Source organism: Gopherus flavomarginatus, chromosome 2 (assembly GCF_025201925.1).
Source record: "Gopherus flavomarginatus isolate rGopFla2 chromosome 2, rGopFla2.mat.asm, whole genome shotgun sequence".
NCBI classification, from domain to species: Eukaryota; Metazoa; Chordata; order Testudines; family Testudinidae; genus Gopherus; species Gopherus flavomarginatus.
The window spans coordinates 95,391,935-95,410,791 of record NC_066618.1 but is presented as its reverse complement, the minus strand read 5'-3'; the positions used below and the strand labels follow the sequence as shown (position 1 = coordinate 95,410,791).

Sequence of the window (18,857 nt, the reverse complement as noted above, 5' to 3'; positions counted from 1 at the left end):
AAAGTGCGGGTTCAGTTCACCCTGTTGGCATAAAGAACACAAGGAATCTCCTAGTGCCAGCAGGGCCATCTTAGGCAAATGGGAATCCAGTCATGGAGGAGGGCACACAGTGTTTGCATTGGGGACTTCATATGTGGAGGGCAATAGAAGCTGTGCCAGATGCAGCTGCCCAGATGATTTACTGAATCAGCACATGTCCCAAGAGTCCATCTACCTACGCTCAGCCATCACTTTTGGAGCTGTACTGGCTGGCAGCAGGAGCCCAATGGACAGGAGGTTGTAAGTGTCATTCACTACTACAACCCACTGTTCAGGGGGTCTTGTTGCCACCAGGATGCTCCATCCTGAGTTGTACCAATGGAAGCCAAAGTAACCTTGGAGTGAATCAAGCCTATTATTTAGAAATATAATTTACATTTCATGGCAAGAAACATTGTTTAGTAGGTTCAACTGTAGATTTGTCAAATAAACAAAGCGGATTCAGCTTTGTTTTAATGCTGATAGCCCCATTCCAGCTTTCTAGGTATGTATGCCCTACAAATGACACTGAGGTTTTGGAGTGATTTCTGAAGTCACTGCATGGGTAAAGTGGCATAAAACGAGTGAGGAAGAGCAGGCAAGTATAAACCACATAGGATGCATGGTGGAGTGGGCAGCATTTGGGAAGAACCTTTCATCACTCCATTCCTTTATTCCTAATTTATCTGAAATAATATACAGGTATTCTTCAATCAACAAAGAGAATCAAATGACTAATGTGTATTTACATGAATTACAGTCATGTACGTATGTCTCACATCAAAAGCAAACTGAAAAGGAAATTAAACTGCAGCTAAATCAAGGAAAAGTGAGGACTTGGAAGAGAAGGAGTCACTCACCAACCTAAGTTGCAAGGAAAATGATTTCTGAGATAACAGCAAATTCAACACCTGTCCTGGATGTAAGATGTGAAAAAGCTTGAGTTGAAAAGACCTGACTGTAGCCCCTGAGAGCTATAATGATAGAAATACTTACTACTATTTACTTAGATACCTATGTCTGTTTTGGGTAACCATTGAACATAGCAAGTGATGATGAACAAAACAAAGGACATGTGACTGGGAAGATCGCGCAAATATTGACAAGATGACATGGGGAGTATTTAAAGTGGCGAATGTGGAGAATAATGAATGTTGCTGCCAAAATATTCCTATTACTGGGCTGTTGGAGAGGAAAACAAGTAAGTGTTTAATGGAAGCTAAACACAACAAAATAAAAATAAAGAGCAACCATCAAATTAAAGGAGATTACAATACACCAGACAAGACATACCAACTGGGACCAGTAACTGTATGCTCCCACCACTTTAGAAAACAGAACCATGAGCTAGATGACTCAAAGTCTTGAGGGTAATTTTAAAAAAACCTTCTAAGATTTTTCTACTAGCATATGAAAATGAAGAGTGGAGAGTACATGTATGTTGGAAGGCAACTCTGATTCCATTATATGAAAATATAATTAGCACTAATACAGTCTGCAATACATAAAACATTTTTATGGGAGGAAGGTACATTTGCTCCAGGGGTAAGCAATCTACATCAGCCTTTTACCTTGCACAGATTACTTCCCCCTCCTGGCCATCAGGAGTGCCAGAGTCAAGGCTCCCCCCACTCGCTGTCCCTGCCTGCCCTTTCCCCAGCCTCTTGCATAGGAAGGGGAGTGGTGGCTGCATGGAAGCTGCATTCCTCCCAGTTCTATAACTAGGGCCCTATCAGATTCATGATCCATTTCGGTCAACTTCATGGTCACAGGATTTTAAAAATCATAAATTTCATGATTTCAGCTATTTAAATCTGAAGTGTCACAGTATTGTAATTTTAGGGGTCCTGACCCAAAAAGGAATTGTGGGGGGGTCTCAAGATTATTGTAGGGGGCGTTGTGGTATGGCTAGCCTTACTTCTACACTGCTGCTGGCGGGACGCTGGCTTCAGAGCTTTTTCCTGACAGAGCATATTATTTAATTTCAGAATGCTTCTTTTAATGAAATGTGACTTTTGCCAGTGACAGAAGTGCAACTGAAGTAACAGCACACGCTCTAGGGAAAAAGATAATGGAGCTGATGTTAAACTGTTTGCTTAAACCTAGGAGAGTAACACCTGAAGAAGTAAAATTTCTTTAAATCTATGAATCTTCTTGAAAGGAATGTGTCACTTGTGACTAAAGCAGTGACTTCAAACCCTGCAAAGAAGTCATTTAATTTGATGGACTGGCTAGCCAAGCAACTTATGTCTTCCTGTTCGCACCACCTCCATTAACAAGCTATGCATTAGGCCAGCTTCAGCACTCTACTGTTTCAAATTAAATCTTCATTAAAGTGTTTTCTTGATGGCATATTCTGAAAAACAGTACAATTTATTTTTCTATTTTACAAACATTTCTACCTTCATGTCCTCTCTTCTCCTTAACCCAAATAATACAGAGACAAAGTCCATAAAACCAACCAAATCCCCCTCTTGTCTTAGACCTTGTGACTTAGGGCCAGATTTTGGTACCTTTATTCATGTTGAATGGCACCATACTGGAGAAGAATGTCTGGTGCTTAGAGCACTAGCCAGGGCTTAGGAGACCTAGATTCAATACCCTGCCTACTACAGATTTCCTGTATGACCTTGGGCAAGTCACTGAGTCTCTTTGTGACTCAGTCTCCCAGCTATAAAATGGGCATAAATAGCACGTCCCTGCCTCACAGGGGTATTGTGAGGATAAAGACATTAAAGATTCTGAGGCGCTCACATACTATAGTAATGGTAACCATATAAATTCCTCTGACAGATTCTCTATGATACTCCCATAGAATCTGACACTTTATTCGCCCTGGGGATGGGAGAGGGTAGAAACAAGTGGAGATGGAGGAGGCAGTAGGCTCCTATTCTGTTTGTCTACTGGCAATCTGAGTCAATAGAGTCTTGTCTGTTTGGAAGAGCTCTGTACAAATCCTCTCTGAGGTAACACTTAATGTCTTACTAAGTTATAAATTACATTGAAGAGGTAAAAGTAGGGATTTGGTTTTCTTAATATGATGATGATAAACAACTTTTTCACTGACTAACAAAGAGATGTGGAATTGGAGGAAGGACTCTTGGAAACAGACACCATTCTTGTATCATCTAAAATTCCACCAGGCTCCAAGCGCTGAAGAAAGTGACAAATGTCAGACAGGTATATAAGTCATAAAAGCTAAGTAGCGTAGTCAAACTACTTGATTTAATTGAAAGCAATAAACACACGACAAACCCCATTGTTTATACTACATATGCAGTTTGTGAGAAGCAGTGTGATGAGGTAGTGAGCATGGGACTGGATGCCAGATCCAGCACTCACTTTGACAGCAGATTCATTGTGTGGCTTTGGCTAAGCTACTCAGGATACATCTACTCTGCACTTCCTCCAACTCCCTCTCCGCCATGGCAGTGAGTCTCAGAGTCTTGGTCACTGACATGGGCTCACAGTACGGGACTAAAAATAGCAGTGTAGGCGTTCTCGCTCATGCTGGAGCCTGGGCTCTGAAATCTGGCAATAGAGGAGGGTGTCAGAGCCTGGGTTCCAGCCCAAGTGAGAACATTCACACTGCTATTTTTAACCCCTTAGTATGAGCCTTGCAACCCACATCAGTTAACCTGAGTTCTGAGTTCGCTGATACCTTTTTGTTTGGTTTTGGGGTTTTTTGCAATGTAGAAATACAGTCAGGGATGTCTACGCCGCACACTAAGCTGCTGTGTATAAACATGTAAAACATAACATGTATTCACCTACTTCACAGGAATCTTCTGATGATTTATGTGCTAATTATTGACTAGAACTTTGGCGATAAGTATGAAGTATTAATTTATTTCTTCAGAACTGTGTATTTATCTAAGACAAACAAAATCAAATTTCTGCAAAAAGTGTCCTGAAGAAGGTCCATCTTTTCCATCATTCAACAAAGAAACAGTAAAGTGAATCATTTTAAGGGAGAGAGAAGTTTAATGAGCTAACATTTTCTATATTGTATCTAAACTGTATACAAGGAGGAGGAAAACCCACAGGAACTGGAATTCATCTCAAATTCTATTAATGAAAAATGCATATTGAATTGATATTATGTATGAATCTAAGGAATCAGTTCCAGCCCTTTAGGAAAAGGAAGCTGGTAACATGTATTTATGCTTATAGACAAAAAGAAACAAGCTGGCTTTCTAACTTGAGTGTCTCCATTGTGAGTACAATATGATCTTGTCATACTACAAACTAGTTACGAATGTGTGTGATATAGTTGCAGTCACTCTGGTGCTGAACTGGTCTGTGTGGCAATTATGATGGATCTTTAATTGTTGCAGTGCCCTGGTAAATCTCCTGAGGGATGGTCACACGTTTCAGTGATCACCACTTTACATAAAAGGCTAACACAAAAACTCTATAGGGGCAGAAAAACATTGTACCTGCTCAGCACAGCAGCCACGGCTTGCTTTTCTGATCTGCCCAGTGCTCCTGCTACTACATCCCTTAATGGTGTTGCCAGTTCTACTCTAGTGGAGAGGAAGGTCATGGCTAGGCTTCTCCATGCACCTCCAGTTCCTTTTGGGCCAACATAATCTGCCTGGCCCTTATGTTGTAAGGTGAGGAGTGGGGAAGGCCCTTTCATGCTTCACCTCTCCTGTTCATCCACCTATCACCCATGTAGGAAACTGGCAGGTAACTTTAGCCATTAAAGCTGATGCAATGGGTCCAATTCACCCCTGATGTAACTATGCTGAAGGCAATGAATTTACACCAGGGATTCATTCTGCTCCACGAGTCTAAGGGAGAGAAGGTCTGATTCATGGCTGTAGCAGGAAAAATGAAGGCAGTCATGGCACCTACTATACATACTCTGGTCCCAGTTCTGCTTGCACTGACTTCAGTGGGAACAGGAGTAGGGCCTCATTTGTCACAGTTAGTATTTGCAGGCAAAAAGAAGGGCTCTGTCAATAATAGCAAAAGAAAAATTTATAATTTTTTTTTCTAGCAACTGAAAAAAAAAGTTAACAAAAGCAACAAAAGCTTAATTATATTTATTTTCAGATTCAGACCCATATGTAACACCCCATTCACAGTATAAATTCAGATTCCAAAGATCTCTCAAGCCTAATCCTAAAATCAAATTAGAGCTCTTGTTATTCAACTTGTATTCTGAATTTGTTCTTGTGGATGAACTCCACATATTGTCTGATTAGAGAGAGAGAGAGTAAAGGGAAAAAAGGGATTGTGGGAGTTTGAAGGAATACTTTATTGTTATTTTTCCCTAAAGCCTCATATTTGCATAATTGCGCAGATGTTATACAGTGCCTTGATGTGATGTACAATTGACTAAAATGTAATGCGATGTACAATGGAAAAAAAGAGAAAATCATACATTATACCTTTTCCTATTTGACTGAGCACAGAACTCAGCTCTAGCTGCTTTTAGAGGCTAATGTCTTTTTCCATTTCCCCAATAATGGAGAACGGATTTACATTGCCTCAAACTAAAAAGTGTAACTAACTTAAGCATCTGAGCTTGTGTCCGAGTTGACATGGACTGCTTTTTCCTGTTGTTTCTCTTTTAATGAGGTATATCTTCTTCAAAACAGATTTCTAGATTGAATGCACACACTCAATAGTCTAATGCAGGCCTGTGTTTACACTCTTTCCTACTAGGGGTAATAAGGGGTGGGTTAGCTATCTACCCACTTTACTTTTTGCATATGCTTAGATTTTCCTTTTGAGGAGAAAGTAAGGGTTGTTTTATTTATGTTAGCATCTGGTAAAAAAAATAAGGAAAGGGTGGCACATAATGGCTCAAGAGATTAGTAATAGAATACAGAGCATATTACTTCTAACCCACTAGTTCAAATCCAGCCGGCGTGAATACAGGGAACAAAGTCATTGCATTCTGATGGTTACAGGGTGCCCTACTTTCAATCAAATGAATTGGGCATCACCTTGTATATATACTGTTTACATTTGGAATAACGTCAGAAGGTAGCTTCTATGTAACACATTGACAGTCTCAAAAATACTAAGCGGCAACAACATAAAAACCCACCACTATAGGTGTCACCAATTGACGCCTTTATTTGCAGTTTCAGTCAAGAGGACTGAAAGAGGAAGGAGACCAAGTCATCTGCTCTTGCCTAATGGTGAACCCTCAAGGTGAAGGCAAGGCATCACCAATGGTCTTGTTGTACAAACTCTGCAGGTATGCAGAGAGCTTTACTTTCCACCGTTGTCAAATTCAGGATCTTTCAGGAACACTAAATTCACTTTCAAGAATATAGGCAATAAAAAGGAAGTATTACGGAGAAAACCATCGTAATTTATCAGGTGCCTGTGATGTCTCAATATTTTGATGTATACTGGAACTTCCCTGAAAAATGACCACAGTATTAAATAAACCTGACATTTTCCCCTACCAAACTTTAAGATGTACAATAATACACTGGAATCATTGAAAAAGTTCTAGATGGGGAAGCGTGACTAGGCAGTAGGGCAACTGCATTTGGAACAGCTCCTGCTTTGAGATAATCTAGAAGCTATTTTCTCCTGGTTTATGACAACATTCTGAAAGTAAATTTCCTTGACAGTATTGTAAAAATTGCATTAACCTATTTAAAATGCCCAAAGGCAAGAACAAGCAGGAGAAATTAGCCTTTAATAAGCCATTTGCTTCCTAGGCTCATACTGTATGGATGGTTGAAATATCATCCTGGATACTGGTATCACCAAGGCAAGAGAGATCAAACAGGAACTCATCTTGAGACTTTCATGCAGCGATCAACAATTTAAGAACCTCTGTAACATTGTCTGAGGGCAGTGCAAGGGCTTAAATTACCAAAGGAGAGGCACTGGGTGTCAAGCACAGACAGCAAACATCATCTAGATCTGGTAGCTCTAGATTTTGTGAACATGAAAAATCTCTTGTGAAAATGTGGGCCTCTGTTAAACTTCTGTTGAAGCACAATAGGCCAAATAAGGATTCTTGACGCCAGTTCTGTATGGAAGCCAATAGGAGGTTTCTGCCTGAATAAGGGTTGCAGGATTTGACCCAGATAATGATAGGAAAGTGCAGTGTCTTGAACATCAGATACAATATAACAATGTGCAAGTTCATGGTGTTCCTGCCTGCTGGACAATCCAGAACCTATTGAGCTCATGGAAAATGTTCATTTTCATCATCGGGAGGCAGGATACAAAGGATAACCTATTATTTCTTGGGAATTTCTTCAGGATTCTTTCAAAGAAAAAAAATTATAGGGAAAAGTTGGAAGTCTAAGAGGGAAAAAATCCTCTCCAGGACCAACAGAACCAGATGTGAGTTCTCAAAGCAATTAGGCCATGCCATTTCACAGGAATCACATGTTAGTCTGCTAGAAGAATAGTGCACAAATACCTATAGAAGCAGAGACAGGAATGTATGATGGTCAAGGAGTGAGGTCATAATGAAAAAGTACTTAAAAAGAAACAAACCCCAAATACCTCAAAGTTGTTTACTCGTCTCAATTTCCCACTTTGTCATTTTGTCTCTTTTTAGGTCCCAATCCTGTGAACTGCTCCCTGTGGGCAGACCCTTATACCTATGCTGAGCGCTAATGGGATTACTGTGGCTTCACACGGGCACAAGAGTCTACCCAGCCTCTGCAGCTTGCAAGATCAGGGTCATGGCCAATATGCTCTTTGGGACAGAGGATGCTTTTATCTTTGTGTCTTTGACAGCACTGAAAACACTGTCAGTACTAGACAAATAATGAATAAACAAATAAAGTTAAACAGAACCTTATACATGAGGGAGTGGTTATATGGTTAAAAGGAATACATAGAGTTGTAATGTTAATGGTAATGAAGTTTATTGTAAGGGAGAAAACACCAATCTCTCATTATGCCCTGGCCTACACCAGTGGTAGCATGTGTAGGTACACACAGCTACATGTCACAGTGAAAAGCAGGCTATATCTACACTGCAGTGTGTAGCTACTTGTGTCAATTAAGGTTCTGGGAGGAAGGGAGGCAGTGGGGAAAGGCTCCAGCACTAGGGAGGCAGGGGGAAAATATGCTGCTAAAAATAGCAGTCTAGACATGGAAGGCACTGCTTGGGTGCACAGAGAGCCATGTAGGGCATGTACCCTAAGGTTCTGGTGTGGCTGTATTCTACTCACCTACATTGTGACTCGCCATCTATACTGCTGTTTATACCTGCGCTAGGAGGGCATGTAGTGTATGTACTCTACATATGGTGTAAGTGTAGACATAGCTTATTAGGGATTAGGCTCAGACCTTCAGGAGGAGCAGATTACTCCACATCTGCCTACTGCAGGCCTTCTTGAACCTTCCCCTGAAACATCTGGAGCTGGTTACGGTCAAAAACAGGACATTGGATTAGATGGACCTTGGGTCTGATCCAATATAGCAATGCCTATGACCTTATTGGTAGTGTTTGTCTTTGCAGTGAAACTGCAAATAGCTCACACATTGGACTCATTTATTTTGGAAGACAAGGGATTCTGCTGACCAGATGATGATGGCGGCTCCCAGTAGACTCCCGGATAACGAGTGGGCAAGACACGCACACAGAATGTGTACTGATTTTAATACTATCGCTTGCAGTTTATAATTTTTGTTACTTATCTGTTTCCCGTGTTATAACATTGATGTGGCTCTGAGATATAAATCCCCATGGCATTTATAAAGACTACAGGCCAGACTGTGCCTTGAAGGCACTAGTTTGTGGTGGATGCAAGTAGAGTGCCATACCATGCCAGGGGAGCTTGGGAAAGATTGTGCAGAATTCAGTTTTGAGCACCAGGAAATGCAGAGGTGGGTCCATATCCCATGCATGCCTGGTCATTTCCACTGGTACAAGGGCCATAGCAAGAAGGATTCGTTGAGCTGTCTGGAAATTCTAAAAAAAGATTTTGCATTCTTATGGACAGTATTCCTGCAACTGAGAGTTCTGTACTTGTCTATGGCACACGGGTCTCCTGACAAAGAAATATTTATTCAGGTACACCCGTAGTATTGCTTCTTCTGAACATCAGAAATTATTAGAAGTCTCTTCAAAGAAAGTCTTTGAAATGAATCATGTTTCCTTAACTAAAAGTGAAGTTACTGTAAGTAAAACATACTGTTTTGTACAATACAATGGAACACTAGATCAAAGTGTTTGGGGGTTTAAAAGGTTGGCCTTGAAGCTCAGCTAGTGGAAGAGTCCTGGGAATGACAAAGGAGGGTGTCACTTCCCACCAGCCTTTACCAACATATGTAGCAGAGGCTACTGTGCCTCAGAGATGATTTGGTATGATGAGATGCTTTTATCCAACAGACTTTCATTATATCTGTGTTCTCTGTCATTTCCTATTGTCAATATAGGAAGCCTCTGAAAATAAGAAATACTTGAGTATGTGGATCTTTGTTTAAATGTGTGCACTGTCACAGGTTTTCTTTCATTCTGTGTGTGTTAAGTAGCTTTCAGGGACTGGCTCTGATTAGGAGGTTGTACAATGGGGCCCCAGTCATGACCTCCAGGGCCTCCAAATGCTACTGTAGTACAAATGTATAATAATCATGTTTTAATATGGAGTGGATAGACTCTAATATACCACATGCTCTGACATACCTACAGAGACACTGTCAGTGTTGATTTTGTCTAGTCAAATAGCTAAGAGACATGAGACAACTCCATGTATGTATTCAGAACTCTTCAAGTTTCAAAAAACTGAGTATTGCATTCCAAGGTCCAAATTCCAAGTGGCTAGAGAAGTAGGCTTAACAATGATGAGTGCAAATTACTGAATAAAGGAAGAAGGCAAGAACGTGTGTGTAACAAGGAGCAGAGAAAACACTGGTCCAATAATGTTCCATTCCTTATAAACAACAAAGCATCAACAGGGAGTGGGAGGCACAGACGCAAAACTGACAGAGGCAGCTCCATTTCCCTGCAGAGCTATGCAATTAAATTAGCCATTAAGGTCTTGGATTCGGGTCTAGACCCATCAACACAGAGCTGCGCCTTCCCCATTATAATATCTAACTTCCTTTGTATCTGCCTCCCCCCACCAATGTAAAATTAAAGGCAATGCAGCAGACTGGGCACTCTGCATCATTCAGGCGAAGGTCAGCACATTGCATGATCAAACTTATTACACTGATCACAACTACACAATTAATTCAATTAAAAAATTAGAACAGGAATGAAGAACAGTCTAATGATCATTCAGTATTAATTATTATTTGTACTACCACAGTCCTCCGATAAGATCAGGGTCACCTTGTGCTAAGTGCTGTACATACACATAGTTTTAAATAGTCTGCAGTGAATAACTTGTAATTTCGGCAGACAAGACAGAGGCCTGGTCTACACTATGCATTTAAACCGATTTTAACAGCGTTAAACCGATTTAACTCTGTACCCATCCACACTACGAGGCTCTTTATATCGATATAAAGGGCTCTTTATATCAGTTTCTGTACTCCTCCCCAACGAGAGGAGTAGTGCTAAAATCGGTATTACCATATCGGATTAGGTTTAGTGTGGCCGCAAATCGACGGCATTGGCCTCCGGGCGGTATCCCACAGTGCACCACTGTGACCACTCTGGACAGCAATCTCAGCTCGGATGCAGTGGCCAGGTAAACAGGAAAAGCTCCGCGAAATTTTGATTTTCATTTCCTGTTTGCCCAGCGTGGAGCTCTGATCAGCACGGGTGGCAATGCAGTCCCAAATCCAAAAAGAGCTCCAGCATGGACCGTACGGGAGATATTGAATCTGATCGCTGTATGGGGAAACAAATCTGTTCTATCAGAGCTCCATTACAGAAGACGAAATGCCAAAGCATTTGAAAAAAAAATCTACAGGCTACACAGTGCTGCGTGACAAGCGTAACGGGAAGCCAGAGACTCAAACGGACGCTCATGGAGGGAGGGAGGGGGTACTGAGGACTCCAGCTTTCCCACAGTCCACAGCAGTCTCCGAAAAGTATTTGCATTCTTGGCTGAGCTCCCAATGCCTGTAGGGTCAAACACATTGTCCGGCGTGGTTCAGGGCATAGCTCGTCAATTTACTCCCTCCCCCTCCACGTGAAAGAAAAGGGAAAGAAATCGTTTCTTGACTTTTTTCGATGTCACCCTATGTCTACTGAATGCTGCTTGTAGACACGATGCTGCAGCAGTGAAGAGCAGTATCCGCTCCTCTCCCCTCCCTGGTGGCAGACGGTACATGCTTGATAACTGCTGAATACCCCTGGCTGGCCTCAGGAGCGCCTGGGTAAAAATAGGAATGATTCGTGGTCATTCCCAGTAGATGGGACAGAACGGCTGGTAACCATCTTCATCATAGCTACGGGGGGCTGAGCTCCATCAGCCCCCTCCCTTTCTGGTGTAAAGAAAAGATTCTGTACTGCCTGGACTATCATAGCAGCAGGATGCTGGGCTCCTCTACCCCGCACCGCTTAATGTCCTGCCTGGACTGTCATAGCACGGGGAGGCTGCCTCCCCCTCATTTTATCTCACTAACAAGTCACTGTTTCTTATTCCTGCATTCTTTATTACTTCATGACACAAATGGGGGGGACACTGCCACGGTAGCCCAGGAAGGTTGGGGGAGGAGGGAAGCAACGGGTGGGGTTGTTGCAGGGGCACCCCTCATGAATGGCATGTAGCTCATCATTTCTGCGGGATCTGACAAGGAGCAGCTGTGCTCTCTGATACACTGCTTCTCTAGTACACTTTCCCCAAATTCTAGGCAGGACTGACTCTATTTTTAGAAACCATAAAGGAGGGATTGACTCGAGGAGTCATTCCCAGTTTTGCTTTTGCGCCCCCGGCCGACCTCAGCCAGGGGCACCCATGATAGCAGCAGACAGCACAGAAGGACAGATAACCGTCATCTCATTGCCAAATTACCCTGGCAGCAGACAGTACAGAACGACTGGTAACCATCTCTGCTATCATGCAAAAGCAAATGAATGCTGCTGTGTAGCGCTGGAGTATTGCCTCTGTCCACGGTATCCAGTACACATACAGTGACTGTAAAAAAAAAAAAGTTGAATGGGCTCCATGGTTGCCATGTTATGGCGTCTGCCAGGACAATCCAGGGAAAAAGGGCACGAAATGATTGTCTGCCGTTGCTTTCCCGGAAGAAGGAATGACTGACGACATTCACCCAGAACCACCCGCGACAATGATTTTTGCCCCATCAGTTACTGGGCTCTCAACCCAGAATTGTAAGGGATGGGGGAGACTGCGGAAACTATGGGATAGCTACGGAATAGCTACAAACAGTGCAACGCTTCAGAAATCGACGCTAGCCTTGGACCATGGATGCACACCGCCGAATTAATGTGCTTAGTGTGGCCGCGTGCACTCAACTTTATATAATCTGTTTTATAAAACTGGTTTCTGTAAAATCGGAATTATCCCGTAGTGTAGATGTACCCAGAGAAAGGAAGCACAACTTCCCTCTTTTACAGGTGGGGGATTAAGCACAGAGAGATTAAATAACTTGCAAAAGGTTACATAGGAAGTTTGTGAAAGAGCCAGGAAGTGAACCCAGATCTTGAGAGCCCCAGACTCATCACGGGAACTACCTGATTATATCTTAGCTCACTGCTGCCCGATATAATGAGTCTGCTGTCTGCCTGTTAGTAACTTTATTTTGTTCTCTTCAGCTTTGTTCATTTGTTTGGTTCATTTCATTGACAATTATATGTCAAATTAAAACAAAGCAAGCACATGCAAGGAGCGTTTTGTTTAGGGGCTAGGTCCACACCTGCCTTCTCAAAATATTCTGCAACATTACCAGCTGATTTTGTTTGTTGTTTGCAGCAATTCCTTAGTAGGTGTAAGGGGCCCCATTATTTTTTTTCTCCTGTTTATTTTATTCATTTCTAAATAGATTAAAAACAAAGTCTAGCACTGGCATCAACAGCAGTTCTGGACCCTGTTGCTGGCCACCCCTCTTCTGCAAAAGGAACAATTGCTCATGACTTTATTCACAATAATGGGAGAGTGGATATAAAGTCAAGAGAGTGGAAAACTGAATACGGGCCTCTTTGTCCTCCTCCTCCCCCAAGGATGTTGTTGCTTTGGGTACTCAGCAGACAGCTGTCATGCCTGGCTTCTACCTGACCCCTGGTTCCTCAAATTGTCTCCCCTGCTCTACTTCTCAAATAGCAATGAATGCTCTCTGAGCCCCTAGATGCCTCTACCTACCTAACGTTGCGTGGCAAATAGAGGGTATTATTCTTACTGCCAAAATAAATGCTTCTGCTACTGAAATAAGTACAAATGAACACAGTAGTGGGGATTTTTGTTTTAACAGGAGGAATTTACTGTACCAGTGTCCAGTAGGGCAGCCATCAGTTAAGGTAGTCACAACTGATATTACTGTAAACCTAATGGCTTAGTCCTTTTTTGGTTTGGATAGGATTTCGCTCTTTCTGCTTCTCTATGGTCACCTTCGGGGTGGAAGTTAATGATGCTGGCCCGGTTCTGCCTGGTCCTCACACAGCTGCCTAGTGGGTGAGTGGCCCACTGGTGGCAAGATGTTGGGGCAGTGGCCCCTCGTGTGGCTTGCAGAAGGACAGAGTTCCAGTCCCCCTGCACCTGTCTGCTTGCTGGAGGTACATGGTGCTCTTAAGGGGGCCAGAAAGAGCAAGCCCATTGTTCTGCCCCACTGCACCTGACTATGGGGCACGGAAGAACAGCCTGCTCCCCATAAAGAAGTGGATATGTTCTGCCTCCTGGTGCTACCCCTAGGAGTGCTTCTGCATTGCCCCCCTCTGAGCTGTGCCCAATGGACACACTCTAGCCCTTTTCAAAAAGAGTGGCACATACCCCTGTGTTTTGTCCAACCTTCCTTCTCTCAACAAGATTAGAAAGTGTGAATGCTGGGGAACCCAGAATGGCTGCTGCATTTGTCTACATAGTCACTGCAATACCTAATTCATTGCTCTGTAAAGCCTGTCAGGATTAGAGCTGGACAAAGCTTTTTGGTTTAAACTTATTTTTGTGAGAAATGTAGAATCAGGGATACTGATTTTACTGAATTGTCCATTTAAAAACAAACAGAAATTCAATCCCCCACCTGAAATATTTGTTCCAAATTTTCAAAATAAAACATTTATTTTAAAATTTCCTTTAACTTTATTACAATGTATGCAAATACTTGAAATCCATATAATACATATTGACATTGTTTTCAACCTGAAACAATTTTTTTTCTTTTTGATTCGCTGAAAATTCCGGAAAAAAAATCAATTTTCGTTTGATCTGAAATTTCCCTCCCCCCCCCGACTATTTGAAATTGCCAGTAAACTAAAGAATCTATTATTTGCCTAGCTCTAATCAGGATTCCTGATGTATGAAAGATGCCACTTAACCCTGGGTGCTATTCTATATCTTATTAGAATTAGTTCCCTAGTATACCACAAAGAAGCCATGAGAAATTTGGATGAACTGAAAGACATTACATTTCAGGGGTTGGCAACCTCTGGCACGTGGCTCGCCAGAGTAAGCACCCTGGTGGGCCGGGACAGTTTGTTTACCTGCCGCGTCTGCAGATTTGGCCAATCGTGGCTCCCACTGGCCGCTGTTCGCCACTCCGGGCCAATAGGGGCTGTGGGAAGCGGCGCGGGCAGAGGGATGTGCTGGCCGCAGCTTCCCACCACCCCCATTGGCCTGGAGCGGTGAACTGCGTCCAGTGCGAGACACGATCGGCCGAACCTGCGGACGCGGCAGGTAAACAAACCAGCCTGGCCCGCCAGGGTGCTTACTCTGGCAAGCCATGTGCCAGAGGTTGCCGACCCCTGCATTACATGCAGCTAAATCTTCCCTTTGCAGTTAATCTATACGTTTCTCCCACAGCAACCAATTAGGCATTTATAAATAAAAGGGCTACACAAACATTTAATAAAAGACATTTCAGTTAATAATCCATTCATTTTTGTAGGGCATTTTTGGATGGGAAAAAAATGTGAACACAGATGGCAGGCTTGCAAATTGAATGAAAAATCATTTATTATTACTGTCCAGTGTACTAATTCAGGGGGAAAGCTTTTTGCTCTTTATATGTGATGATTGGTACCTTATTATGCAAATCAATGGGACTACTTGTGGAATATAGCACCACTCAATGTGAGAGAGGCAAAACTGAGCCCTATAGCAATGATGCTCCAAGGAGCTCACAGGGAGCTAATCCCTAATGCACTCGTTTAGGCACTATTGGCTTAATTTTAATAGGATAATAAAGGATGGTTTTAATTAAGGGTTTAGACCCTACCAGCTGTATGTGCTTTGCTGATTACTCAAGTGCTAGCTGCAGTTTGAAAACATTCTGCTCGCTGCTGTGTCACTTGTGAGTAGCCTCTACCCCTCCCCCTTGAACAATCAGACAAACTGCCCACGTATGTACACACACACACACACACACACACACACACACATATGCACACAGACATTTACCTATAAACCATGGGTTTATTAACAGCCATAGTGTGTACCTATAAACACATTACTGCTGCTAATAAATATTAAAATTTTGGTTTGGGTCTAACCCGAAATGAATATTAAAAATCTATTCTGTGAATTCCCTTTTTACAGAAAAGTCCCATAGAATTTAATAGGGATGAAACGATTACAAATTGAATATTCTGTAGAAATTACTCTAAGAATTTATAAAATTGAGAACAGAAATATAGCCTGTCTACAGGTTTTTTAAAGCCTTCCTACAGAGGCTATTAACAGGCACATAATTCTCTATTAAATCCTGTAGAATGTTTCAGAAATCCCATAGAAAGGTTACAACTTTCTATTCAATTCTTTAGGACTGTTCCAAAAGAAAAGTTAACATCTAATTTTTAATTGTAGACAGTTCAGGAAATTTTGAGAATTACTAGAATATTGGATGTGGTTGAAGAAGTTACTAATGTTTTTAGTGTTGTTACTTAGGGGGAATTCTCTGTTCTGGAGTTTCCCAGTCTGTAAAAGTGGGAGTGATTACTTATCCTCGTTAGGAAAGCCCTTTGAGAAATATAGATGAAAAATGCAATGTAAATGTTGGAGATTCATTATTATTATTATGCCATTTTAGAATAAAGATACTGTCTGTATCAAAATGGAGCATTTTAAAATAAAAAACAGAGTACGAAACAAAGGATTTTTACGAACAAATTTCAACTGAGATACAAAACAATTTTACAATGTGTTCTGGTTTGCTTATATTAACTTTTTAAATTAAAAATCAAAGATTTAAAGTGTATTTCAAACTGTGTGAACTATGATGGTGATACAGGAAGCAAAAGATATACCATGAGCACATGCAGAAATCTGAAACCATTACGTCAGATTTGTTTTGTCAACTTTTAACTAAAGAGATGCAAAACTCTTCTCTTCAGCTGCAATGCCAGGGCATTTTGTTTTTACTCTGTTGATTTTAATAGCCCACGCACAAGCTTGGAAAGGAACATTTCTTCTTTTGTCAATTTTAAACTTTTCCCATTTGGCAACCCTGGTTTTTTTTCCACTGGTGTGTTTTCAGTGAAGCTGAACTTAATACGGCTCTCTTTGGTTTTGTATCCAAGCTGGCTCTCTGCTCTTGGTACAGAGCCAGGGCTCAGTGCCACACGGCCTCAACTGTCCTCCTTTACTTCCCTTCCAGGAGCACCTTGTGAGCTGGAGTTTTCTAGGGAATATCCTGGAGGAATGGCTCTTCAGGAAGGTCTCAGCTTTCTGGAAAAAGAAGAGCCTCAGCAGCAAAAGCTATGGCTAGCACCACTACTAGCTGACTTGCCCTTCCTCCTGCACAGAGCCAGGTCTTTGGGAATAAAAGGCTCCAGCAGTCTCTGTGATGGAATACACCACTGTACTCACACCCTATTGTAATAATATTTGTACAAGCTATGCCTTGTAAGGTATCATTTAAAAACTCATAATTTTCAGGTCAGTATTGTCTTGATAAAATACATGTGGCAAAATCATATGTGAAGTTATAAGATTCCCCTGTATGATGCTATTAACACATATTCCAAACCCCACAGCCCTGTCCAGGCAGAAGTTGGTAAACAGGTCTGTCCTAAACTAAGAGCACATCTTCACTGGCAGCTTTAAAGTGCTGCCGCTTGTGCAACTGCAGCATAGCACTGGGAGAGAGCTCTCCCAGCACTCTAAAAAAATCCACTTCTACGAGGGGCATAGCTATCAGAGCTGGAAGCGTGGCTCCCAGTGCTGATGCACTGTCTATACTGGCATGTTATGGCACTGAAACTTGCAGTGCTCAGGGTGTGTGTGTGTGTTTTCACACACCTGAGCAAGAAAGTTGCAGTGCTGTAAACTCCCAGTGTAGACAAGCCCAAAGGAATGTGTGATTGCCTTAATTTGCATTGAAGCAGTGAACAGAGTCATCAAGCTGGAACGGAAAGCAAAGGAAACTCAAACAGGTGAAAAGGGAACATTCTTCCACACAGATTCATTGTCTCCTGGTTCTCAGCTGGAAATGTTTTTCAGGAGGAGGACTGAAACTATAAAAAGAAGGGGGAAAACCCCAAGGCACGCCTCTTTTTCTCCCTGCCATCACATTCTTCGCACCTGAGATAGAAACAGCTGTTGGACTCTGGAGAAGGTGTTCTGACCAGAAGAGTTTGGCCAGTAATCTTGCTGGAAGCATGTGGTGAGAAACGTTGCTTGGCTATAATATAATTTGTTAAGTTAGGCAATAGAAAGCATTTTTCTTTATTTTTTCTTGTAACCATTTCTGACTTTTATGCCTCTTTACTTGTACTCACTTAAAATCTCTCTTTGTTATTAAAAAACTTGTTTTATTGTTTTATCTAATCCAGTGTATTTAAGTTAAGTGTCTGGGTAACTCCATTTAAGGAAATACACGGGTGTAATTTTCCCTTAAAGGAATAAAGGACTTAATATATTTGGAATGTCCAGGAGAGGCCTGAGCAGTAAAAGACTTACACTTCTGGGGGAAAGTCCAGGACCGGGAGTGTGTTGGGATCACCCTGCAGTATAACCGAGGCTGGTGATAGCCAGCATGCCACTTGCAGCTGCATTTACACAAACACATCTGGCAGTGACCTGCATGCTGGTGGCTGTTTGTGAGCAGTCCAGGTTGGAGCCTACAGCAGCAAGGGATTGCAAAGTACCCCAGGTCACAGGGCATGGGTGACACAGCCTCCCACTGGTCTGGATTGTACCCTGGTATGTCACAGCTTCCTTCCACGATCAGTGGTACAAAAGGGTAGCTCCTTTACAATCTAGACAGCCGTGATGATGCCAATGGTTCTGGACTCTGTGAGCATACAAACAAGAGCATAAACGTGAATGTGAATTTGATCAAATATTTGTGTTCACAAAACCTTGTTCATCTGACTGTCTGAGAACAATGCAGTGTCAAATATCACTGATCTGAATTCACTAGTTTTAGTCTCAGGATTTTGTCAGTATTCACACAGCACACTTAAGACCCACTTATATCAATGGGAGTGGCACATGTAAAGTGCTTACAAAATCAGGGGCATCTCTATGCTTTTTGCCGCCCCAAGCACGGCAGTCAAGGAGCTTTTGGTGGCATTTCTGCAGGAGGTCCGCTGGTCACGCGGATTTGGTTTAGGTTCTGCGGGGAATCTACCGGTCCCGTGCCTTCGGCGTCCCCACAGCTGAATTACCGCCAAAGCTACGGGACCGGCGGACCTCCAGCAGAAACGCTGTTAAAGGCTCCCTGACTGCCGCCCTCATGACGACCCACAAGCCGCCCCCTTCCTCCCCCCAGCTTGCCGCCCTAGGTATGTGCTTGCTGTGCTGGTGCCTGGAGCAGCCCTTGTACAA

At 42.3% G+C, this 18,857-nt stretch overlaps 1 protein-coding gene across 2 annotated transcripts in view; it reads right to left on the bottom strand.

The window, feature by feature from the left end:
* The window catches only part of POU6F2 (POU class 6 homeobox 2), a 419,307-nt gene that overhangs the window by 135,451 nt on the left and 264,999 nt on the right, over positions 1-18,857 (bottom strand). The gene's annotated exons all lie outside the window — the stretch shown is intronic.